The sequence below is a fragment of the Eulemur rufifrons genome, chromosome 7 (genome assembly GCF_041146395.1).
Source record: "Eulemur rufifrons isolate Redbay chromosome 7, OSU_ERuf_1, whole genome shotgun sequence".
In the NCBI taxonomy this organism is placed as follows: domain Eukaryota; kingdom Metazoa; phylum Chordata; class Mammalia; order Primates; family Lemuridae; genus Eulemur; species Eulemur rufifrons.
Window position 1 is genome coordinate 33,958,537 of NC_090989.1, and position 26,603 is coordinate 33,985,139.

Consider the following 26,603-nt stretch of genomic DNA (forward strand, 5'->3'; position numbering starts at 1 on the left):
ACCTCTAACATCCCCTTTCATGCATTTTTCCTTTCTTTTAATGTCAGAATTCCCTATTGTCACAATGATCTTTTAATAATTATTTCTCTCATTCTTATGTAAATATCTTTAATTGTTTCTGTTTTGCATTGAATTGTGTCTCACCAAAAAGATATGTTGAAGTGCTAAGCCTCAGTATCTCACAATGTGACCAGATTGGTAAATAAATTCTTTACGGAGATAGTCAAGTTAAAATGAGGTCATTATGGTGGTTCTTAATCCAATATGACTAGTGTTCTTACAAAAAATGAGAAAGATAAACAAAAAGACTCAAACACATACACATACAACATGTATGTGAAAGACAATGTGAAGATACATGGGGAGAACCCCAATGTGAAGAGAGGATTGGAGCGAGACATTACAAGCCAAGGGACACCTGCGAGTAGCAGAAGCTAGGAGAGATGCATGGAATAATTCCTTTCTTAGCACCTTGAGAGGGAGCTTTGCCACATCTTGTTTTCCAAATTCTGGCCTCCAAAAGTGTGTCACCATAATTTCTTTTTAAAAGTCATCCAACTGTTTGTGGCATTTTTTTTTATGGCAGCCCTAAGAAACTAATACCATTTCTAGTTGCTGTCAAGATAAATCTTGTATTCTTTAGGGAAGGTGGCAGGGCCTTTCAGGATCTGGGCCCTGTGTACCTTTCAAGCTTCTGCATCACTAACACCTTCCTTCCTACTCTATAGGGCGATAGCAAACACCTTTGAGTTCCTCAAAATGTCACATTTTCTCTCACCTACAGCCTTCTCCATTCTCCTCCCTGCAAATTTAGCACTACCCTTTTCCCTGACATACTGCCACCTCAAGCCTTCATCTCACTACTTCTAATTCAGGCCTGAATGTGAATATTATTCATTCTTTCAGAAGGACTTTCTTGGTTTTCTAGTCTCCCACAATACCCTACTTCTCTGTCATAATCTCATCTCATTTCACTAATTTAATGTCTACCTCCCTTGCAAGACTGAGCATTTCTAGAGGGAAAGGACTACATCCACCTTGTTCATGCTTTGGCTCTAGTACTTATTAGCTCCCTCAAAAATACTTATTTAACAAATAAACAACTGGGCCGGGCGCGGTGGCTCACGCCTGTAATCCTAGCACTCTGGGAGGCCGAGGTGGGCGGATCATTTGAGCTCAGGAGTTCGAGACCAGCCTGAGCAAGAGCGAGACCCCATCTCTACTAAAAAAAATAGAAAGAAATTATATTGACAGCTAAAAATATATATAGAAAAAATTAGCCGGGCATGGTGGCACATGCCTGTAGTCCCAGCTACCCGGTAGGCTGAGGCAGTAGGATCGCTTGAGCTCAGGAGTTTGAGGTTGCTGTGAGCTAGGCTGGCGCCACGGCACTCACTCTAGCCTGGGCAACAGAGTGAGACTCTGTCTCAAAAAAAAAAATAAATAAATAAAAAAAAATAAACAACTGAATGGCAGCAGGTTGTCATCTGCTTCTTTCCCTGCTCCTTCGTCTAGGTCTGTACTCTTTTAAAGTAAGGGGTGTGTATTAAATTCTAAACATGACCTCAAAAAATTACCTCAAACTTGGTGGCTAAAAGCAACACAAAGTTATCGTATTATGGTTCTGGAGGCCAGAGGGTCTAAAACCAGGCCTTGGCAGGACAACGCTCCTTTTGGAGGCTCAGGGGAGAATCCTTTCTTGCCTTTCCCAGCTTTCTGGTGGCTCCTGGCACGTCTTAGTTTGAGGCAGCACAACTCCAGTCTTTGCCTTTGTCTTGACCTGGGTTTCTTCTTTATGTGTCTGTGTCTCAAGTCTCCCTCTTCCTTTCTCTTAAAAGATCAATGGTCATTGCATTTAGGGTCCACCTTAAATCCAGAATGATCTCATTTTGAGATCCTTAGCTTGATTACATCTGCAAAGACCCTATTTCCCAAGAGGTTCACATTCACAGATGAGAGGTTAGGACTTGAACATATCTTTTGGGGAATTACTATTTAACCTACTATAGAGCAAGGCTGATTAAAGTAATTTTATGAGATTTGTGGGACTATGGGCATAAACTAACCTGCTTTGGAGTCTAGATAAAAAGTGTTACGTGGAGTGGAGTTGAGTGAGGATTATTTTTTTCTACTGTTGCATGGAATCTGTAAGTCTTCTAGAGACGGGTGGCTTTGCTGACGTGAGGACATAATTGCCTTTCATATGAACATTGGTGTTCTTTCAGCGGCAGAAGCTGAAAATTTCTGATGCTCCTTCCAGCGGCTTTGCAGGCAGAGAACATGGGCAAACAAAAGTTTGAGTAGGGGAAGAAGTTAGATAGCAGACACCTAATGAGACCGTAACTGAGAGGGGTTCATGGGGACTCCCTGAAATGACAGGGTGACAGTTTGAAGGGGGAAATCGGTGAGCTCAGATCCACTGGGAATGGGGAATTAATGTCAAGGGGAGCCCATTTTTATCCACAGCTGTTAAGGCCAGGTGACATTTAGGTTATAGCTATAATTCACATAAAAATGAGATATTCCATGATTATATGAAATAAAATGCAGGGAATTTTCAATTAATCACATTAATGTGAGAAGGATGAGATGAATAGTTGATGCTCACAGAATCTTCCATTTACTTTTAGCCTTAAATTCACCATTTTTTTCTCATTAACATTACTATAAAACAAAATCAATGAGTGATTTGGGTCTCTATTTTATTGAAATCTCCTGTTATGAGGCTAACTAGAAATAGCAATATTAAGAAGCATAATCAACCTTATATTTAGGTAGACTAACTCCTTTGACTTGACTAAAAGCCCACTAGGTGTCCTAAATTACCCAAGGTTAAAACAGAAAATATCACAGGAAAGTATCATATTTTATGTTAGCCATTTCCACCTGCCATAAATGAATTCTTTTTCTGATATGAATATACACAGGGGCAATGGTCTTGTGTGCAAAATACTTTAGTATGGTAGGCAGGGGGGAACCCTACAAAGAACAATGAACATGGAATCACAATTCCTGGTTTGATTACAAAATAGTCATATAAACTTGAGTAAATCACTTAATCTTTCTGATAAATTCAAAGAGCTCTCCTAGCTCTACTACTTTGTGATTCTAAAGAGGAAATATATATCAAGATCTGTCTGACTTTTGCAGCGGACTCTTTAGAGGGAAGATCTTCATGTAGTGCACTGGATGAGGGTTTCTATGTACTAAAGGATCAGCTGAAAGGTTTGGCAAGGTTCCTGGAATGTACAGGAGATGATTTCACAAGGAGTCTCAAAGTTAATTTAGCCCACTTTGCCTGGGGCAAAACATACTAGACAGTGAAGCAGAAAGAGAGAATAAAAGGAATATAGTTAGATCTCAGACACAGAAGGAAATAAGTCTATGGGATAATTTTTTTTAACCCAAAATTTACTAATTAAATATTGGAAACTAGTATTTAATATTACTCTTATGACGAGTCTACCATTTGTCAATTCTTTCATTATCTCTTGAAAGTCAAGTCCAGATTTCAAATGTGTATGCTACGTTAAGAGTTGGCAGTTGGTTCTCCCTCTCTCCCATCTGTCTTTCCTTCCTTTCTTTTTTACTTCCCTCCTTCATTCCCTCCTTTCCTCCTTACTTCCTTCAGTTTCTTTTATCTTTTTCTATCTTAAAGTTATTGCATAAGAAACAAGAACTTTCCCCAATATTAAAGGTGATTTAATTGGGGCTTTTACCTTCATCAGAGGTGATCATTTCTTATCACTCATTTAAAACATGTATTTCAAATTTACATTAATAACTTGGAATCCATCCTAGATGAAAAAGAAATGAAAATGGCAAATATTGGTAGCAATTTCTTTAAGAGAAATATGTAAAAACTGGAAAGATTACTACTGTCTTTTGTGACCAGCTTAAGACAGTTAGCAAAATAAGGAAGGTTGTTATTAATATTTAAAACCAAAACAAGTTCTCTGATTTAATATATAATTTTGGATAAATTACATTCTCTTTTATTTTTTTTTGCTGAACCAGCAAATGATTACCTGGTCCATTTTGATAAGTCATTGCACAATTATTAGGTATGAAATGTAAAAACATTTTTGAAATAGCCATTGAAATAAAAAAAGAGAAGTATTAAAGGTAATTAACAGAGGAAATTAGAAGAAGACATCTGCCTTACAAACACACATGGCATGACAGCAATGGTACTTGTATATTTGAATCATCAATCAAATACATGTAGTTCAGCTTTTTGCAGGAAATAAATTTGAAATGAGTAATAACATTTTACCATAATAACCAGACTAAAAGACTATAATATATACCTAACAATTATACGTCTGGAATTTTATTCTACAATAGTTAGAGATATTCAATATAGAGATAATAAATAACAAAATTATTTGATAATTTCTCACATTTCCTAAGAATGACATTCTGCCAGACTTTGGCTAGCCACTTTGCCCAAATCATTTCCTTCAATCTTTACAATCTTGACAACCTCTATAGTCTCTTCAGCACTCTGTCCTAACAGGGAGTAAGAATCTGAACAAATTGAAAATCAGCAACTCTTTTTAGATCTGTCAGAGAATTGGGATCACAGAGCAAATGGCTGCCCAAAAAATGGAAGAGGCACACAAGCAGATGAAGAATATCACAACTTTCCAAAATAAAAACCCACAAGCAGAAACCCCCATGGGAACCAGTGCCAGGGTAGAAAACCTGAACTGTAATTGACCCATTGCTGGAGGTTCAGTATGTACAAGTAGCCATTCTGAAATACATGCAAAGCATTCTGTTCCTAACAAGGCCTGTCCTCAAGAGAACCTATTTTATCAGTGACTAACCTGCTGGGGTTTTATCAGGGCCTAACTGAGATGGGGAAAGGAAACTACCTAACTCCGTCCCTTTCTAGCCATTCTATCCCACCTAATGGTAGGGAAAAAAATCTGAGAAGCACTTGTTGAGGTCACTTGTTGAGGTCATAGCCCAGGGACACCAGCTGACAGAAGGACGGAGACCTAATTGTAGGATCACAGAAAGCTTCCTCTCCCTTCACAGCTTAATACCATGTCATCATGGGCCTATTTAACACAGTACCTTTTACCCAGTACACCATATCTAGCTTTTAACAAAAAATTACAAGGCATAGTAAAAGGCAAAAAAAATGCAGTTTGAAGAGACAAAGCAAGTATCAGAACAAGACTCAGCTATGACAGGAATATTGGAATTATCAGATTGGAAATTAAAAATAACTATGATGAATATGCTAAGTGTTCTAATGGAAAAAGTAGACAACATTCAAGAGCAGATGGGTAAAGTAATCAGAGAGATAGATTTTTCTAAGGAAGAATCAAAAAGAAATGCTGGAAATAAAAAAAAAGAAAAACACTGTAACAAAAATGGAGAAAGCCTTTGATGAAGTCATTAGTAGATTGGGTACAGCTGAGGAAAGAATCATTGTGCTTGGGGATCCATCAGTCTGCCTGGTTTAAAGCTGAGACCTAGAGAGGTTGAGATCACACAGCTCTAAAATAGCAGAAACTAATTCAAATCCAAATTTGTCTGATTCCAAAGTAACTGCTAAGTCACTCTACTGTCTTCATTTTCTTGGTTCTTTATTTTTAACAGAAATTAGTTAGTAATTAATAGATTGTAGAGGAATATATGTTGACAAGGGAAGATACCCACTATATATTTTTTAAAAGGAAGCTTTCAAAATATATTCAGTTTGATCCATGCTTGTCAATATGTATTTTCTGTACATGTTGAAAAAAAATAAAAGAATAATACCCACAAGCCTAATTACCCAGATGTGTATTTCTGCACAGTGGAATTGTATTTGATTTTTTTTTCTTGTTTTGTTAGGTCTTTTCTGCATTTGTGAATATTTCAACAATGTATATATATGGTTTGTGTGCTAACAGGTAAAAACCATGTTAAAAACAGCAATAATAAAAACAAAATCAAAGGAGAACAATATCTTAGAAATTAGAATGTAAACTATATGAGCAAGCAATCCTAGAAGAAAAGGTTGATAAATCTGTATTAAAATTTTACCATTTTATTAAAGATCAAATACAACATATTTCACCATTTAGACTATTTACATTATTTTTTACAATTTCATATTTGTGTAAGAAATTTGTCCTTATTCTCTACATTTAATCTACTTGTTATCCACCAGTACCATATGATTATAACAATGATTAATAATATTTGAGGGGAGTTCTGTTCATGTAGGATCAGATGATGCAACATGCCCAGCTTCTACAGTACTGCCTTTTCTTCAGAGTTTCTATGGTTCATATGTTTTAAAAGCGTATGTCATCCAGGTAGAAAATATAATAGATATGGAGAGATGAAGGTTTTTATTTTTATTTTTTTCTAACTTGTCACCTTGGAAGAGAAAATGACTCTTTATTTTGTAACTCAGACAGGAGGCAAACAGCACATGGCATTGCTGACCGAGCTGCAAAATCAAAATTGACAAATCCTGGAGGAGAAGAAACTTACCGTTGCAAAGTCAGGCATCGCTGTGCACACAGCCTGGGCATCCCTGGTGTCCTCCTCCTGCTGCCGGACAGCCTAAGGTCCAAGTGACATTAGTCTAGCTTTTCAGACAAGTCAAAAAGGTAAAAATATTTTCATCATAAGGAAATAAAAGGGATTTCACAGAAGACCAGCGCTGTTGCTGCTCTTCTTATGATGAAGTGTCAGAGAGAAAGGCTGATGCTTCAACTCAGCATGGGGGTGTGGAAAAAAGGAGGAAGAATCGAATTTCTTTGTACCACCAGTCTTCTCAAAACTAAACATAATTCAAGAATTAATAGCAAAGACTCACTGATGACAAGAGTGTTGTTAAAATGTTACACTCATACATCATTGGTGACAGTGACATTCAGCACAACCCTTTTGGAAAGTGTTTTGACAAAAGCTGTTATGAACCATATTTATGCTCATACATTTTGATGCATGCACAATGTTATTTACACATATCCAGATATTCATGTTGGTATTATATACTGAGGAAATTGAAGCTAGCTAAACATATATTTATATAGGAACATTCGTTTAATGGTTAATAAAATGGCATATCAACCTGATGCAGCCATCAGTAGGGCCAGTTAGGTAGAATATAAACGAACAGGAATATGTGTAGCAATATTGTTTTGGCAAAACTAAGGTATAAATGTATATGTATGCAGTGGTTGAAATTTTGTGAAAAACATATGTATTAAAAAAAGACTAATAGTCAAATAAAAATAATTTTGCTGTAGAATTTAATTAATGCAGATTTTAATCCAATTCTTCTATCTTTAAAACTTCTATAATATCATACTTTTCTTATAAAAATAAAAAAGCATAAAAGTGATTGGCTAGTTAATATTTAATTTTTGTATGCCTGAAAACTAGTATTCAGGTTAATCTCCAGAAAGAATTGATAAATGACTCATTCTAGAATTTATTTTAGAAATTATGTGATAATCAATATTAAGGAAATATGCATATAATTACTTCTGACTTGTATTACATTTCCTCCTACTGATGTGACATGCACGAATTTAAGGTAAAAAGAAAAACCAAACACTAAAGCAAATAAGTTTCATAATTAAGTTTATGCTTTCCAGTGTTTCTTAAGATTTTTCAAATTAACATATAATGTAAATGCAAAATGGAAAATTTGTACAGTATGCCGTGGTGCATGGAGGAAGATGTACTCATGGAACAGACTGGGGGAACAGGGTTGGGGAGAAGCTCTGTTTGCCAGGGATGCCCCAGCCCCACCCAGGGCCCTAAGTGCTTTGGGAATTAGAGTTCAGCACAGTGAAACCTATCCAGAAGCTCTGCTTTGAAACACGAGTCAGGAAATAAGTAGCATAAAACCATTATGGTAAATTGGATAGGAAAATATGCAAGACTGTGTGTGTGTGCGTATGTGTGTGAGAGAGAGGGAGTGAGAGAGAGAGAGATGGAAAAGAGAGAGCACATATGCACTGGAATTGGGTAAATTGGGGCTCACAGGAATTCATCTTTCTGCTGTGTCCTATTACTTTCTAAATTTGGTTTCCATGTAGAGTACACGCTCCTCCATCTGCAAGTCTCTGCAGGGTGCACTGATTTACCCTATGAAGTTGAAAGAAAAGAAAAAGGCAGCCCCTAGTTACTTATGTAACACACTTACAGGCTTGTAATCTCTTTTTTTCTGTTTCCATTCATTTCTTAATAAAGTTGTCTGCAGTTAAGAAACAGCTGTTGAGATTCATTTCTTGCATAGTCGTAGATGAATTTATGACCCTTTGCCTATTAGTAAACAGAGGGATTTATTGGGAGAGAAAGTGCTCTGGGAAACCTGCAAATGTAGAAAATGATAATTGGAAAAAACAACTGACCCTACTAGAAACAATGTAAAGAAGAAAAACAAAACAGTATCACAGTGTTCTATAAATCTATAAAAGCATCAGACCAAAAATTTATTCCATGTTTTTGCTATTTATTGTACAAAATTAAAAGGGAATAATTATAGGTGTCTGAGAACCAGGTATTAATTTTAAATTATTTAAGTATAAACATAATGTACTTTCTCTTTCTCTCTTTCTCTCTTTTTTTTATTTGATTGCTAAATTAAAAAACAATACTTGAAAACATCTTGTGCAGGATAACAGAAGCTGGGAAATTTATTGACCACTCATTTCATCAATTTTCTCCAGCATATAAATTGCTATGCAAGAGTATTCAAGCCTTTTTAGCAGTAGTAAGTGAGAAAAGTTATTGCTATGGATCTGCTATTATAGTTCAGAATAGTAATTTTCAAACTTTCTCCAGAATCGTGTGCTTCAGACTCTGCATGTTTTTAACCTAGTTTTCATTTTTATATGTACTTCAGTTATTAAAAATTATAATAAAATTACTCTGAAAAGTGTTTACCAAATAGTAACAATTTAGAAACTACTGATACATTGTTTCACCTGCACCAAACATTGTCTTGTGTCATCATTACCTTATTGAGCAGTGTCCTGTGATTATTAAGCAGTATAAACAGTTACTTGTTGCTATTAATCATCAGATTTCTTAGGTTCTGTGCATTAGAAAATAACTCTCTAATTACATTGGATGTTGAAGTGGTTTGAATGTGTCCCTTTAAAAATTCAGTTGTTGCTCATGTGATATTAAGAGATGGGGCTTTTAAGAGGTGATTAGGCCTGAGGGCTCCTCCCTTGTTAATGGGATTAAGACCCATAGAGAAGAGGTTTCAAACAGCCTTTGTCTAGCCTCACCTTCTGCCTTTTGCCCTGTGAGATTGCAAGAAGGACCTCACCAGATCAAATGCCAATGCCTTGATCTTGGTCTTCCTAGCTTGCAGAACTGTGAGAAATAAATTTCTTTTCTTTACAAGTTATTCAGTCTGTGGCATTTTGTTGTAGCAGCAAAAATAGACTAAGACAGATGGTTATATTCTTATATAACTGTCATCCATAAACCTCCCATTCCAAATGTCCATATTCACTAAAATAGCCTCATTGTTCTTATTAATAAGATTTTTAATAAATATCTACTATAAATTTGAATTTATAGAATAAATTTATACTATATCAATACAATACTGTTGTTAGAATCTTCTTTTTAATAATAAGGGAGTTTATTAGAAGATTTCATTTATATAAATGATTTCTGTAACTAACATCACTCTACAAGTGATATAGATGTTTTGAGAAATATATTTGTATTCCAGATCTTCTAATTGTGATGCAAACTTTCTTTCTAAAAGTTTGTACTAGGCCAGCGCAGTGGCTCACGCCTGTAATCCTAGCACTCCAGGAGGCTGAGGTGGGAGGATTGCTCAAGATCAGGAATTCGAGACCAGCCTGAGCAAGAGCAAGATCCCAACTCTACTAAAAATAGAAAGAAATGATCTGGACAGCTAAAAATATATAGAAAAAATTAGCCGGGCATGGTAGCTCATGCCTGTAGTCCCAGCTACTCGGGAGGCTGAGGCAGAAGGATTGCTTGAGCACAGGAGTTTGAGGTTGCTGTGAGCTGATGCCACAGGACTCTAGCCCAGGCAACAGAATGAGACTCTGTCTCAAAAAAAAAAAAAAAAAAAAGTAAATATAAATATAAAAAATAAATAAAAGTTTGTACTAGATAGGTATAATAAAATCTCCAAAATAAACTTTCCTAATGCAGATTTTAAGAAAATTTTTTAGTATAACAAAAAAGCACTTACCTTTCACCTATGAGGATTATACTTAGTTGACACCTTCCAGCCACAGTATTGTGGTTGGCTGCAGCATTTGTGCGAAGGCCAACCTATTCTCAGAAGGCTCCAGCCAATGACTGAGCCCAGGGTGGCCCATGGCGAGCCTCAGAAGACCCCACTGGGTTGGTTGATATTTTGTCAGATCTGCTGCAAACCTACTTTCTTCCTCTTCATTTTCGCAGCCATTAGTCCCTCTTCCCCAACCTCAAAACTACTGTATGTCTCTGCATCTGCCTCCTATGGGACCTGAAGTGCTCCATTTATACAATTCTTTATATATATATTTTTATTATATTAGTAAATAAAAAGATATTGAACATATTAATACATAAGCAAGATTTGGGGGGGCATGAATTTTTCTTTTAAGTTTCTGTTCTTGAGACAGCTATTGTAAGACTTCTCAACACTTTAGTTATGACAGTTTACATTTTTTCCACCAGAATAAGAAAAAAACCTATCAAGAATATCAATTTATCTTAGTCAACTCTGTAAGCTAGTTATAGTCTCTGCACTTGGAAATATAAGCATGTTAAAATGTGACTTTTTTTTGTTATATTTTAATAAAATATGATTCAATAAATATATGCTTTTCTTTACAAAGAAAAATATGTAAAGTTAAGAAGAAATGAACAAAAATTATTATAACTAATTATTTAATGGAGAATTCAGATAATAGAATAAAATTAATAGCAGGCTTTTAATTTCATTTTTTATCCTTATTTATTTATTTTATGTATTTTGGACTTCAAATAGCTTGAAATATCTCATGGATAGTTCCTGTACTCAAGTGTTCTTCAATCCCAAAGCTACATTGCTTAGAAAATACCTTTTCTTATACACTCTATTTCTCATGGTTTTAGATTGAACAACTGAGTACAATTGGCGTGTCAGGGATCTCAGCCACATTATAATCATGTACCTATAGTCACGTGGTTTGGAGAGTAAACTCAACAACTTCTTAATGCTGATTAAGTCTGTTTAGGTGGGTGAGGCTTGTTCTCTCCTGTTTTTCAGGATTAAACTAGGAGAAACTAGGATACATTTTGCATGTAGGTTACCTGCTTGGGTCTTGCCATTTTGTGGCTCTCATTTTAAAGTAATCTGAATGAAGTTAATTAGGACAAGTTCCTTGCCCTTACCCTTTTCTTTACAGTGAGAATATAATCAAAATGATTACTCACATAGTGATTTACTTACCACAGTATCCAATTTCCTAAATTCCAATCCATCTCAGTAGTTATAAGCATAAATATCACTTCCTTACATGTGTTTTATTAATCTTCACTTTTCTATTTGGTGAAACTCAGGTACCAAAATAACAAAAACAAAACACAATACAATGCTTATTATGGGTATGTTATGAAGAAAATCTTCAATACATCAAATGGATTAAATTTTATGATCTTAAGCCTTTTTACTTGTTTTCATGTAGATATCTTCATAAGCATTTTACCACTATCTTATGTACAATTTGAGAAAAATGTTTTAAAGGCATAAGAAACATTACTATATTTAAGAAAAATTTATGCCATATAGGCTATCAATAATCCAGTGTGTATTTTGTTTTGTTTTGTCTAATTCATTATTCTTCATTCACTGAAGAAAAATACTATAAAGGCTGCACTCTCATTTTTGCTAAGTGGAATACTGAAACCTACATATCCACATTCTTTGTTATGGCATAAAACGATCTTACTTTTTCCTGTCTGCATGAAGTAGTTCTTTAGGTAGTTGGCAAAACACACTGCCCATTCAGCAATTATGCAATTCCCTTCTGGTGTAACAAATGCATTCTTTGTGTCTTTATTCTTAGGCTTATTATACCGAGTTAAGAGGATTAATCTACTGGTGGAACTCTATTATTCTCTACATTAGGTCAGAAAAAAAGATTAGTTTTGCAGAGAAAAATTACAAGGCAATAGTCACATTTGATACTTTTTCTTTGTTGTTTTAATTAAGCTATATTCTGGATTCTAAGGAATAAATATATTAATAATGAAAGTATTTTAGAATTCGAAGTAAGCCCTGGTATCTGGCTGTAATTTAGTATGTGACCTTATTCAATTTAATCTTTTTTTTTTTTTTAATTTCAGAATATTACGTGGGTACAATGTTTAGGTTTCCTCATTCATATCTCTTGTATTATAAACTAACACATGACATTGACTATCTTCTACTAGATATATGTATACTCCCATCATAAAACCTGCTATGTTTTTCAGTATAGGATCCTGTTTAAGATTACTTTAGAAAGGTAAAGTAAAATTAGCAAACACACACATATTTATGATTTACAAGTTCTACTCATTCATGTGATCATTTAATAAGTATTGATCACCTTCATGTGTTAGTGGGTACTCTTAAAAGTTTAATATGAATATGTGACTTGACAGAATCATAAGTTAGCTGTTATCTCTTTGTCTGAAATACATGACCTCAATCTCTTTTAGACCCTTTCCTTTGCTGATTTCATTTTCCTTCATGACTTCCATTATCATCAGTATGCCAATAACATTCAAATTTGGATCTCTAACTTAGATCTCTCCCGTATCTATGTAGTCAATTCCCTATGAGAAATTTTATATTTTGCCTTACTAAAAGAACTTTATACTCAATAAATATATTAGTGAATTAATTTTGTCTCCCTAAACCATCGTTTCTATCTACACACTCAATTCTACTAAAGGCACTATTATAACCCAAATGTCCATCCTAATTCTGGCAATCACCCTAGACTTTTCTCTTATACTTCCACATCCAAACATTCCCTAATTTATGCTTCAATCATCTTTACACCCTAAATTCTTTCTTTTCATTCTCTGTTACATGCTATTTTTGTAGTCTGCTATGTGGCCTTTCAACTTCTAGGCTTTTTCCCTCTGGTGTCTTCTTCACACAGGCACCAAATTGTTCTTTCTAAAATGCATATTTGTCCATGTTTTCCCTATGAATGAAAATGTCAACAATGTTTCACTGCCATCATTATCGACACCTCTAACATTTACTTGTTTTTGTTAACAACTCCTGCTTCCCTATATACGCTTTATGTTCAGCCACACACAACTAGAGTTGACGGTTGACCAATGAACACAGAAGTTAGGGCTGCTGAAACCCTGTGCAGTCAAAAATCTGTATATAAGGTTTTTTTTAAATTAATTTATTTTTTATTTCAGCATCTTATGTGGGTGCAAATGTTTAGGTTACATATATTGCCTTTGCCCCACCTGAGTCAGAGCTTCAAGCATGTACATCTCCCAGATGGTGTGCACCACATCCATTAGGTGTGAATATACCCATCCCCTCCTCCACTCTCCCACCTGCCCAACACCCTATGAATATTACTACCATATGTGCACATAAGTGTTGATCAATTAGTACCAATTTGATGGTGAGCACAGGATTTTAGGTTTTTTCATTCTTGTGATACTTCACTTAGTAGAATGGGTTCCAGCTCTATCCAGGATAATGTAAGAGGTACTAGTTCACTATTGTTTTTGTGGCTGAATAGTACTCCATGGTATACATATAGCACATTTTATTAATCCACTCATTTATTGATGGACACTTGGGCTGTTTCTCCATCTTTGCAATTGTGAATTGCGTGGCTGTAAACATGCTAGTGCAGATGTCTTTTTTATAGAATGTCTTTTGTTCCTTTGGGTACATGCCCAGTAATGGGATTTCTGGATCAAATTGTAGTTCTACTTTTAACTCCTTGAGGTATCTCCATATTACTTTCCACAGAGGTTGTACTAGTTTGCAGTCCCACCAGCAGTGTATGGGTGTATATAAATTTTGATTCTCCAAAAAGTTAACTACTAATAGCCTACTATTGGTTGGAAGACTTACCAATAACATAGTCAATTAACACATATTATGTATGCTATATGTATTATATACTTCATCCTTACAATAAAGTAATATGGAGAAAATTTTATTTACAAAATTGTAAGGAAAATGAAACATATTTACTATTCATTAAATGGAAGTGGATCATCATAACAATCTTCATCTTCATTGTCTTGATGTTGCTTGGCTGAAGAGGAGAAGGAAGAGGAGGACAGGTCTTGCTGTCTCAAGAGTGACAGAAACTGAAGAGGTGAAAAAAGTAGAAGGGGAGGCAAGAGAGGAAGACATGCCTGGTATAACTTTTATTGAAAAAAATCTGGATATAAGTGGACTCACGCAGTTCAAACGCATGGTGTTCAAGGGTGACTGTACTTGTTTGATGATTCGTGTCATTTCATGACTCCACAGTATTGCATAGACTGATCTATATGTCTTAATTAATTTTCTGTCTTGAGTCCTTAGAAATTTTTTGTGTGTCCAGTAGCTCCCAGATTAACAATCCCTTAATAAATATTCCCTAAGTTACAGAAGTTGTTCTTTTCCTTTATCATGTCCCTCTTATTTTGCATAAAATCCATGGCCACATCTCTCATTATCCACATAGACTATGAACAGCACACATATCTTATTGCAGAGTCTTTGTAACACGTGGAAAGAACATTGTCTACAGAGATAGGATGGATTGCATTCCTCAGTACTCTTTCTTTGATTTGGGTAAGTTACTTAACCATCTCAGAAATAGGATAATAATTCCTTAGCTGTAAAGCACAAATATAACAGTTAAAAACATGTATATGTGCCATTCTCTAGTTCTTGTAACAGGTTCAAGTAAGCGTTTATAGACTTTTCAGTTACAATAGATTTTGTATTTATAGTATCATTGCCTTGCAGTAGAGTTACAATGACAGGGACTTTTTTCTTGACATAAACATGTGCAGCTAAGTTTATTATTAATACTGAAGGTCTGATTTTTACTCTAGTTGCCTTCTATGTTCAAAACTATTTCCACTGGACTGCTATTTTTCCCAAAATAAATAATGTCAGAGAAGAAAACTTTAAAATTTACAAGGGCTCCTTCTATAAGGAGTGTTACCCTTGTCACCCATGGCTCAGGTGTTTCCATCTTTGGCATTTTTTTTTTTAATTTCAGCTCATTATGGGGGTACAAAAGTTCAGGTTATATATATTGCCCATGCCTCCCCATCCCCCCGAGTCTGAGCTTCAAGCGTGTCCATTCCCTAGACAGTGCACATCGCACTCATCATGTAGGTATGCACCCATCCCCTCCCGCCCCCCATCCCTCCAAGTCAGAACTTCAAGTGTGTCCATTCCCCAGGCAGTGCTTTGGCATTGCATGAAACTTTTCTTTGGTGTTAAAGAATTAATGTACCTTTCTAAAGTTATGTAACATAACTGTATCAATTTTTGTTTTATATAACTTCTAGAACCAAATGTAATAAATATTTTTTAAAAACTCCTTTCTACTGGTTGTGTTATTATATCAAATAAACCTCTAAAAACATGTACATTGTCCTCAGAATAGTAACTTGCATATATTAGGCACTAAATAAATGTTAGATAAAATGACAACAATAATGCCAATTATAATTTCAGTATACCTGATATTTAGCTCAGAGTCTGAAAAATTGCAGGTGTTCCAATAAACAAGAGATTAAGTAAATAAGAGATTGAATTAAATAAAAAAATTAAATCAAATTGGTGGCTATAAACAGTGTGTTCATCAGAGTCACCTATAGAACAATTTTTAAGATGGCAAAAATATGTAAATTGTTTCCACATAGTCTATAAATTGAGCCTTTAACTAAAAATAGCTTTAAAATGGTCCAAAATCTTTAATCAGTTTTTATGGAATGATATAATTATTAATACCTTCAATGATATCTGTGATATGCTTTCTATTTTAACAAATGAGTAACCAACCTACCATAGCACTATCTTAAATTACAAAAAAATCTACCTTAGCTTGCCCCTAAAATTATTCCTCTAATCTCTTTCTCCTTTTCCTAACTATTCTACTTCCCATCAAAGAATTCTTTCCTCCACGATTTTCAAAACAGCCAGTTTTCCTGATTTCCTACCCCTCTAATCTTGTCATCACTTTCTTCAAGATCATTTTCATTCTTACTCCCACCATAACCTCCCTTTGATTCTCTGCCTATATTCTCCATCGTAATTCACTTTTTGATAGCTCATTTGCTGCTACAATTTTAAATAACATTTCTATATTGACGAATCCCCAAAGAACATGTTTATGTTTAATCTTCAACCAATTTATGATCCTATATTTACATTTGCCTTCAAGTTATGTCTAAGTGAATGACTTGATATCCTATTAGAGCTCAAATATTTAGTTTCTCTACATATTCTCATACTCTTAATTTCCCTGTACATAAACTCACACTTGAGGATATCTAATTCTCCTATGTAATCCTACCAATCTAAAATTCTCAACATCTTGGCAGCCCTCAGGTTCAGAATGAATTAGGTTGCCTGCTTTATTTCACAACAAGATGCTAAAATGTTGCTGAAAATGGCCACTAAAAATGTGACAATCATTCTTTTTCTTTTCTTTTTCATTCTTTTTCTTTTTTTTTTGAGACAGAGTCTCATTCTGTTGCCCAGGCTAGAGTGCCCTGGCATCAGCCTAGCTCACAGCAACCTCAAACTCCTGGGCCTAAGTGATCCTCCAGCCTCAGCCTCCCGAGTAGCTGGGACTACAGGCATGTGCCACCATGCCCAGCTAATTTTTTCTATATATATATATATATATATATATACACACACACACACACACACACACACATATATATGTGTGTATATATATATATTTTTTTTAGCTATCCACATAATTTCTTTCTATTTTTTTTTAGTAGAGACAGGGTCTCGCTCTTGCTCAGGCTGATCTTGAACTCCTGACCTTGAGCCATCCTCCTGCCTCAGCCTCCTAGAGTGCTAAGATTACAGGCATGAGCCACCACGCCCAGCCATGACAACCATTCTTAATACAAACTAATGACTTCATAATATTTTATGAGTAAATATCTTAAAAAGTTCACTCTAAAACAAACAAACATAAAAGGTAGATGCCTGGTTCCAAATAAAAATCCAGTATCAGAAATTATGGATGTGAGGCCAAGACATCTATACTTTCAAAAGTTTATGACATTGAGTTCAAAAATAAATGCACACATTTACAGTCAATTCACTTTTGGTATTCTTGGCAAAGGTGCCAAGAATATACAATGGGGAAAGGACAGTCTTTTCAAAATGGTGTTGTGACAACTAGATATTGATGTGCAGAAGAATGAAATTAGACCATTATCTCACACCATATACAAAAATCAACTCAAAATGTATTGAAGAATTAAACATTATAAGGCCCAAAACTGTAAAACTACTGGAAGAAAACACAGTGAAAAGCCCCATGTTATTGGGCTAGGAGATGATTTTTTTTTTTGAATATGAAACCAAAAGCACAAGCAATAAAATTTAAAATAGACAAATGTGCTTATATAAAACAAACAGGCTTATGGACATTCAAACTATAACCAACAGAGTAAAGAGACAACTCACAGGATGGGAGAATATATTTGCAAACCTTACATTTGATAAGGAGTTAATATCCAAAATATATAAAGAACTCAAAGAACTTAATAGTAAGAAAACAGATAACCTGATTAAAAAATGGGCAAGGGATCTGAACAGACATTTCTCATAAGATGACATACAAATGGCCAACAGGTATATGAAAAAATGCTTAACACCATTAATAATCAGGGAAATGCAATTAAAACCACAGTGAGATATTACCTCATGCCTGTTGGACTGGCTATTGTCAAAAGACAAAAGATAATAAGTGTTGGAGAGAATGTGGAATTAAGAGGACCCTTTGCACAGTGTTGGGGGAACAGTAAATTAGTGCAGCCATTATAGAAAACAATATGGAGATTCCTCAAAAACTTAAAATTGGAACTACCAAATGATCCAGAAATCTCACTACTGGATATACATCCAAAGGAAATGAGATCAATATCTTGAAGCGATATCTGCACATCCATGTTAATTGAAGCATTATTCACCATCAAAAAGATATAAGAGCAACCTAAGTGCCCATGAATGACTTAATAAAGAAAATGTGGTATATATACACAATGGAATACCATTCTACTTTAAATAAAAAGAAAAAAAAAGAAATCCTGCCATTTTTGACAACATGAATGAACCTGGAAGACATTATGTTAAGTGAAATAAGCCAGACACAGAAAGACAAATACCAAATGTCCTCACTTATATATAGAGTTTTAAAAAGTTGAACTTGTAGAAGAGGAGAATAGAATGGCTGTTATCAGGGCTTAGGGGTGGGGGACAGTTAGAGATATTGGTCAAAAGATACAACGTTTCAGTTAGATAGGAGGAATAAGTTCCAGAGATCCAATGTACCAGATGGTGACTACAGTTAATAATGTATTCTTAAAAATTGCAAGAGAGTAGATTTTAAGTGTTCTCATCCCCTCAAATTGATGTTTATGAGGTAATACCTATGTTAATTAGCTTGATTCAGCCATTCTACAATGTACACATATTTCAAGGCAACTTTTTGTATGTGATAAATAAATACAATTTGTATCCTTCAACTAAAAAATAAATAAACAACGTGGGGAGAGAAAAACTTATAGAGAATATCTCTAAGACCTGGAAGCAACAAGCACTCAATGAACACTTGTGCCATGGATTCATGAATTAACTCACTTATCAGGAAGGGATATTTTACACTTTAACCCAGTAATCGAGGGACTAATATTTTTAAGCTTTCTGTTATTTGTTAAGTAATGAATTAATTAATTACATCTAAGCAATGACAAGGGCAAAACAGCTTCTTGCAGTCAGAAGAGTATGGGCTTTGGAGTATTGTAAGACTTGGACTCATAGCCTGTTTCTGACCCTAATTTTTATATGACCTTGGGTAAGCTGCTTACTTTTCTAAGCCTCAGTTTCCTTATTTGTAAGTGGGTTTATTACTCTCGTCTTGCATATCCTGATATTATATCATCTTAGAAAATTTCAGAAGATATAAACTGCGACATCAATGTAGCACTCAGAAATGAAGAACATAGATTTCAAAGTAGGAGACACTTTAAAACAGGATGTTTCAAAACCTTCTGTCACAGCTCACCTGCATTAGAGTCAGAATCTCTGGCAGTGAGTCAAGAATCTGCATTGTTATCAAGCTCTAGGGTTAATCTGATGTACACAAACCAAACATACAACAGCCACTGCCTAAAATGAGGACAATAATATGTACTTTAGTCATTATTTAAAATGTTTTCAAATATATTCATTTTATTCAATTCCTACAAGGCAGGTAGTCATTGATCCATTCACTTATTTATTAACCTGGCAATAATTGAGCATTAAGCATTGTGTTGAGTACTGAGGAGTAGAATGGGGAATAGGACTAGACATTCCTTTGTCATGGAATACACGAATACACAATAAAAAAGTTAGTGATGTTTTGCACAATATGAATGTACTTACTGCCACTAAATTGTACACTTAGAAATGGTTAAAATGGTAAAGTGTATGTTATGTATATTATACCACAATAAAAATATAAAGAAAACAGTTCATTATGTCTATTGATTATGGTTGTGATTCTTTGTGGCAGAATACTCTGAAGAAAACATAGGAAAATATCAGTTTTAAGGATTGGGAGATCACATATATAAGTTGAAAAGTCATGCAGTCTTTATAAATTCTCATTTGTTTCCAAGGTATATTGTATTCTTTCGGCCATGAGGTAATAACATGGAATGCACCAGCTCTTTCACTGACTTGGTTAACTTCTAAGTCAAATTATTTTCTCTCTCTGTTATTTATCCTTCTTCTTATGGATCAAGTTAACACACTCAGCCTTAGGTTAAGGAAAGTCCAAGAGGGCAGGGGACAATCCCCATGTCAAAGGGAGGCATAGTGGAGATAAATGGTGTCCACACAAAATAGATTAATAGTACTTCTTATGTACTTCTGGTTGAAATGTTGCTAGTGGTCACTTTGGATATCTTAGTTTGGCTACTCCTTTAGGTAGGCAATGCTTTCCAGAGGAATTCATTATCTCTGAAATGCATTGTCTCAGAAAAATAAAATATTTGAAATGTAACCTAATTGATTTTAGACATTTTTTTTATATAGATTACTTCACATAGTTTTTTTGTGGTGAGAATACTTAAAATCTACTCTCTTAGCAATTTTCAAGTATGCACTGAATTGTTAACTACAGTCACTGTGATGTTCAATAGATCTCTTGAACTTATTCCTCCTATCTAACTGAAATTTTGTGTCCTTTGACCAACATCTCTGCAACTCGCCCCCACCTCCCCCAACTCCTGGAAATCGTCATTCTGTTTTCTACTTCTATGAGTTCAACTTTTTTAGATTCCACATTTAAGTGAAGTCATGTGGTATTTGTCTTTCTGTATCTGTCTTATTTCACTTAATATAATGTCCTTCAGGTTCATCCATGTTGCAAAAGACAACATCTTTTTTTAAGGCTGAATGGTGTTTTATTGTGTGTGTGTGTGTGTGTGTGTTTGTGTGTGTGTATAGCATATTTTCTTTAGTCTTTAATTTGTTGGTGAACACTTAGACATTTTTTAATTGGTAGTATTAATTTGAGTAAGATGTGACTTCTATAATAAATCTATTTATTTGGCATTTCTTTCTGCTGTTCCAAAACTTATTCATCAGTGACATACCTAATTGCTGTAGTAGTAGTAGTGTTTCCGAATCTAGATACAGTTAAATGAAGCTATACAAAGCTTTCTTTAAAAGAGATGGTAACATAGAGAAGAATCATTCTCCAACTTTGGTGTGTGTAAGAAACATTTGGGTCACTTTTAAAAATGCAAATTTCTAAGCCCAACTCCAAAAGATAATTTTGTAATTCTGGGGTGGAGATAAGGATATCCATTTTTAGTAAAGTTGCTAGGTAAGTAGTTTAAACACTAAAACGTAGAGAAATTCCACCCCCACTCCCTTTCCCCCATATATTGAATATTAGATATTGGCAGGTGCATGGAAGAAGGGATGTTACTTTTATATTTTTTTTTTCTTTTTTTGCTCACTTTACCTTTACACACTTTTCTTGGTTACATATAAGTAGAAGATGAATAGATGATAATTTAAAGAGTAAAATACTACATTATTGTTTCTATTCTTTCTCATGCTTCTATTATTTATACTAACAACAAATGTTTGCATACCAAGTATTGGCTTTACTTCCTGATTAGTAGTTTTACTTTCTTTATTTTTTAACTTCAAGTTTTTTTTGCTTGTTTTACAATTATGTTCATGAGATCACGTATAGAATAACAAATGACCACGAAATTAGTGTTTGTGATGGAAGAACAAGAAAAAACTCCATTTGTTACACTAATATGCATGCACCTATGTGTATCCATTATTAGTATGCATATATATGTATGTAATTACATCTAAGTTATTGATTTTAAGGAAAAAACTTCAATGTTTTTGAACTTTTCTGATGATGCTAATGATTTGTTAAAAAAATTATTTATAGCCTATGATAAAGTGTTAGTTTTGAAGTGTGGTATTTTTCTAGTTTTATACACTTACAAGAAAGCTGTTAAAGCCAAACTATGTTAGTTATAAATATTTATAAAGCAAAATCACATCATGATTTTAAAACCATATGTCACTTTTTCACTACTCTGTTACAGTGATTAATATGAACTAAGTGGAAGCTGCCATTTTACTGATTCTTCAGTTTAATTATTTATGATTAGAAATGAACAGAGATCGAGATGTGCTCTTAAAAGTAATTCCTCTCACAGGATACTCATGTCTGTGACTTAGATTATTTTTAATTCACCTCAACTATGCCTAATGCTTCCTTCACTATTTTTCTTCAGATTATGAAATTATTTCTAAAGTAGCTCTTCTTCAAAAGAACTAGGAACAATCAAGAGTATTCACTGTTATTCATTCAAAATGTCAGAGTCAAGCGATAACAAAGGCAAATTTAGGATACCTATTTGTAAATCAACAGGCAAAGTTCCTTACACTTAGAAATCAGTTGGGAATTTAGGTGGAAAGAGGCAATATCAAATTAGACTGCAAGATTGGCAGCAAGAGATGGGTCTACTTTAGTTGCTCTTTCTTGAATTCTGTCAGAAATGCCCTTGCCTTTGAAAAGCAGGAAACTGAATTAAACCCTCAGGCTGTTTCTTAAATTAATGGAGAAATTCCCCCTTCCTATCTCTCCCACCATTTTGAACTTTCCTTAGAGGCCCACTCTGAGGTTTGCCCTGATTTAGTGGAACTAAACTATGAATTAAAAATGCATAGTCACCTAAGCTCTCCTTCTAGCATGAAAATTAATTAGCAACGCCCTGATGTAGCACAAATAGAGACCTTGTTTTAGCAGTGTTTGGGAAAATTGCAGTCATTTACTATGATTGACCTTTACTCAGTGTTTCAATTAGCAATTGCCAGCTCTTCCTTATTGATAATTCCTCAATTTTCTTCACTTTGCTCATTGGTTAACAGTGAATTCTGTTTGATGGATATCCCTTTATCAAAGAGTTTTTTCCTAAGTTTTGACTCTGTAACAATACCTCTTAAGGGAGCATGGTTTGATTGTGTACTATTTATTTGGACATAGAAAAAAGAATTGCATTGTCCTTGAGGTTGAGGCTGGATAAACACTGTGGACTGTGATTGTTGCTCTCTTATCAGAGTGCCCCCCAATCCTTACCCAGATGAATGCTTTGGCACAGCTGAAGGTCCCAGAATGGTGGAATGATTCTGGGGTAGGTTGGGGGGGAGCTGTTAATCTTATGATAAGATTAAATTTTTCCATCAGACACCCAGAATGGATGTACACAATCAGAAATTAATTTCCATTATAGAAAAATAAAGAAAACATTATTTCTTAACACCTGATTTTGCAGTCTGAGCTGCATTTTGCAATAAATGTCACAAGATAATGTGAACCTTTTATAGTTTAGTGCTTTTCTTCATCTACAATTCAGCAGTATTAACTACTGAACTAAATCAGTGCAACTTCTGAAGATCACACAAAACACTAATCACAAAGATGTAAAGATTTGCAAGAAAAGGATAAATTGAGGTACATAATAAATACCTCTTTATCATACTATATTTGAAGAAGTTTTGCAATAGAGTGACTGGTCATTAGTTTGTTTCATTTCTAGATTCTAGAGAATGGGGAGTTAATTTTAAACAGGGCTTTGATTATAACCAAATCAAGTATTACAAATATATTTTGACTTTCCTTTGTGAATATACTAATAATATGTATGGCCTATGAGGGATGGCACTAGGAAAGAAAATGAGGTCCCTAAGGTGAAAATTTTAAGGAAGTACTTACTTTTCGGGTCATGCAAATACTGACCTTGCATCTGTATGACCCTGAGAGTGAGAGCCTCCTTAAATTTTGCCTCCTAGGCTTCTCATACCTTCACTCAGGTCTGAGCCTTTTGACTTTTATTAGAATTGTTGTTAGACTACCAGGTAACATAAGAACAGATCTGCTTTTGAAACGAGGCTAATACACCAATTAGAATACATTGTTCGGGCTGGCAGCGGTGGCTCACACTTGTAATCTTAGCACTCTGGGAGGCAGGGATGGGAGGATCGCTAGAGGTCAGACGTTCGAGACTAGCCTGAGTGAGAGTGAAACCCCATCTCTACTAAAAATAGAAAGAAATTAACCAGACAACTAAAAATATATAGAAAAAATTAGCCGGGCATGGTGGTGCATGCCTGTAGTCTCAGCTACTCAGGAGGCTGAGGCAGAAGGATTGATTAAGCCCAGGAGTTTGAGGTTGCTGTGAGCTAGGCTGATGCCACAGCACTCTAGCCTGGGCAACAGAGTGAGACTCTGTCTCAAAAACAAACAAACAAACAAACAAACAAAAAACCCAAAAAAATACCCCACATTGCTCATATAAACAAATTGTTGTGGCACTGTCCATTCTTTCCCTATTAGTATTTGTGTTTCTGATGATTTGCAGTATTTGGATGCTGTGTTATCTTGACTTACGATGTGATTAGTCCAGTGTAGATCTTTCAGAAAAATAAGTATTTAAAGATCTGCTTTCCTTTTTTGTTTTTTTTATTTCAGTATATTACGGGGGTAGACACATTTTAGTTACATAATTTGCTTTTGTACAGTTTGACAGTTTGAGTCAAAGTTGTAAGTGTGCCCTTCACCCAGTTAGGGTCATGGTACCTGTAGGTGCGAATTTACCCACTCCCTCCTTCCCCTCCCACCTACTTGATGTCCCTTGAGATTTACTGCTATATGTGCACATAAGTGTTGATCAATTAGTTCCAATTTAGTATTGAGTACATGTGGTGCTTGTTTTTCCATTATTGTGATACTTTACTTAGAAAGATGGTCTCCAGTTTCACGTAGGCTGTTATAAAAGATACTAGATCACAATTTTTTTTTTATGGCTGAGTAGTGCTCCATGGTATACATATACCACATTTTATTAATTTACTCACGCATTGATGGGCGTCTTGGGTTGATTCCACATCTTTTTTTTTTTTTTTTTTTTTTTTTTGAGACAGAGTCTCACTCTGTTGCCCAGGCTAGAGTGAGTGCCGTGGCATCAGCCTAGCTCACAGCAACCTCAAACTCCTGGGCTCAAGCGATCCTCCTGTCTCAGCCTCCCGAGTAGCTGGGACTACAGGCATGCACCACCATGCCCGGCTAATTTTTTCTGTATATATTTTTAGCTGTCCATATAATTTCTTTCTATTTTTAGTAGAGATGGGGTCTCGCTCTTGCTCAGGCTGGTCTCGAACTCCTGAGCTCAAACGATCCGCCCACCTCGGCCTCCCAGAGTGCTAGGATTACAGGCGTGAGCCACCGCGCCCGGCCATGATTCCACATCTTTGCGATTGTGAATTGTGCTGCTATAAACATTCGAGTGCAGATGTCTTTTTGATAAAATGGCTCTTTTTTCCTTTGGGTAAATACCTAGTACTGGAATTCCTGGATCAAATGGTAGGTCTACATTTAGTTCTTTGTGGTATCTGCATACTACTTTCCATAGTGGTTGTACTAGTTTGCAGTCCCACCAACAGTGTATAAGTGTTCCTTTCTCTCTGCATCCTCACCAGCATCTGTTGTTTTGGGATTTTTTGATAAAAGCCATTCTCACTGAAGTTAAGTGATATCTCATAGTGGTTTTGGTTTGCATTTCCCTGAAGCTTAGAAACGCTGAATATTTTTCATGTATGTATTGCCCGTGGTTGTAGATAGACTACAACCATGAAAAGCTTCTGTTCATGACTTTTGCCCACTTTTTAATGGGGATGTTTGATTTTTTTTCTTGCTGATATGCTTGAGTTCTCTGTAGATTCTGATTATCGGCCCTTTATTGGATGTATAGTGTGTAAATATTTTCTCCCATTCTGTAAGTTGTCTATTTGCTCTATTGATTGTGTCCTTGGCTGTTCAGAAAGCTTTTTTAAATTTTGATCAGGTCCCATTTATTTATTTTTATTGTTGTGATTTATTTTGGGGTCTTCTTCATAAATTCTTTGGCTAGGCTGATATCTATAAGAGTTTTTCCAACATTTTCTTCCAGAATTCTTATATTTTTATGCCTTAGATTTAAGTCTGTTGTCCATCGTGAGTTGATTTTTGTGAGAGGTGAAAGGTATGGATTCTGATTCTGTCTTCTACATGTGGCTATCCAATTTTCCCAGCACCATTTATTGAATACGGATTTAAAAATCTGCTTTTCCTTTGATTTTTTTTTCTGAATCTCAAGAGAACACTTGATAAAAAAATATTTTAAAAAGCAAGCTGAGAATTCACTTACTTGGTGTGTGGTTTGTAAGTCATACAGACTCCCCTGAAACCTGGAACATTTCTGACTCCCCGAAACCTGGAACATTTCTGGTGCTGAACATCACTGATTTCTGACATCCAGAAAGAAGAGTTCTGTGACAGCAAACTTGTTTTAGAATGCATATATTTCGAAGACTTAATTCTATCTTTAAAAAACAAAATAGGGTAGTACGACCCATTATTCTGGGTTGAAGTGTTATTAAAAAGAAACAAAAATCTAAGGCTAAAAACAGGAACTCTGGTAAAGGTCAACACAAGGAAATTGGCCAGAGCACTGCATTTCAGCAAAATGAGTGAAATCCTTCCATGTCCATACTTCTTAGGGCTGAATTGTCCACTAGGCAGAGGAGGCACTGTGCCAAGAGCCCACAGAACTGTTAGATGCTAACAAGAAATGTTTTATTTTAAAATCAGAAGAGAAAAATGAATATAATCCACTTACATATCTGTATAATAACACACTTGTAAAATATAATTACTAACTTTTTTAAGAAAAGAAGAATATTATAAAAGCAAAAGTTGCTAGAGCCAATGAAATTTATAATGTGGCTGTGCTCATTGTCCCTAGAAGAGATTCAT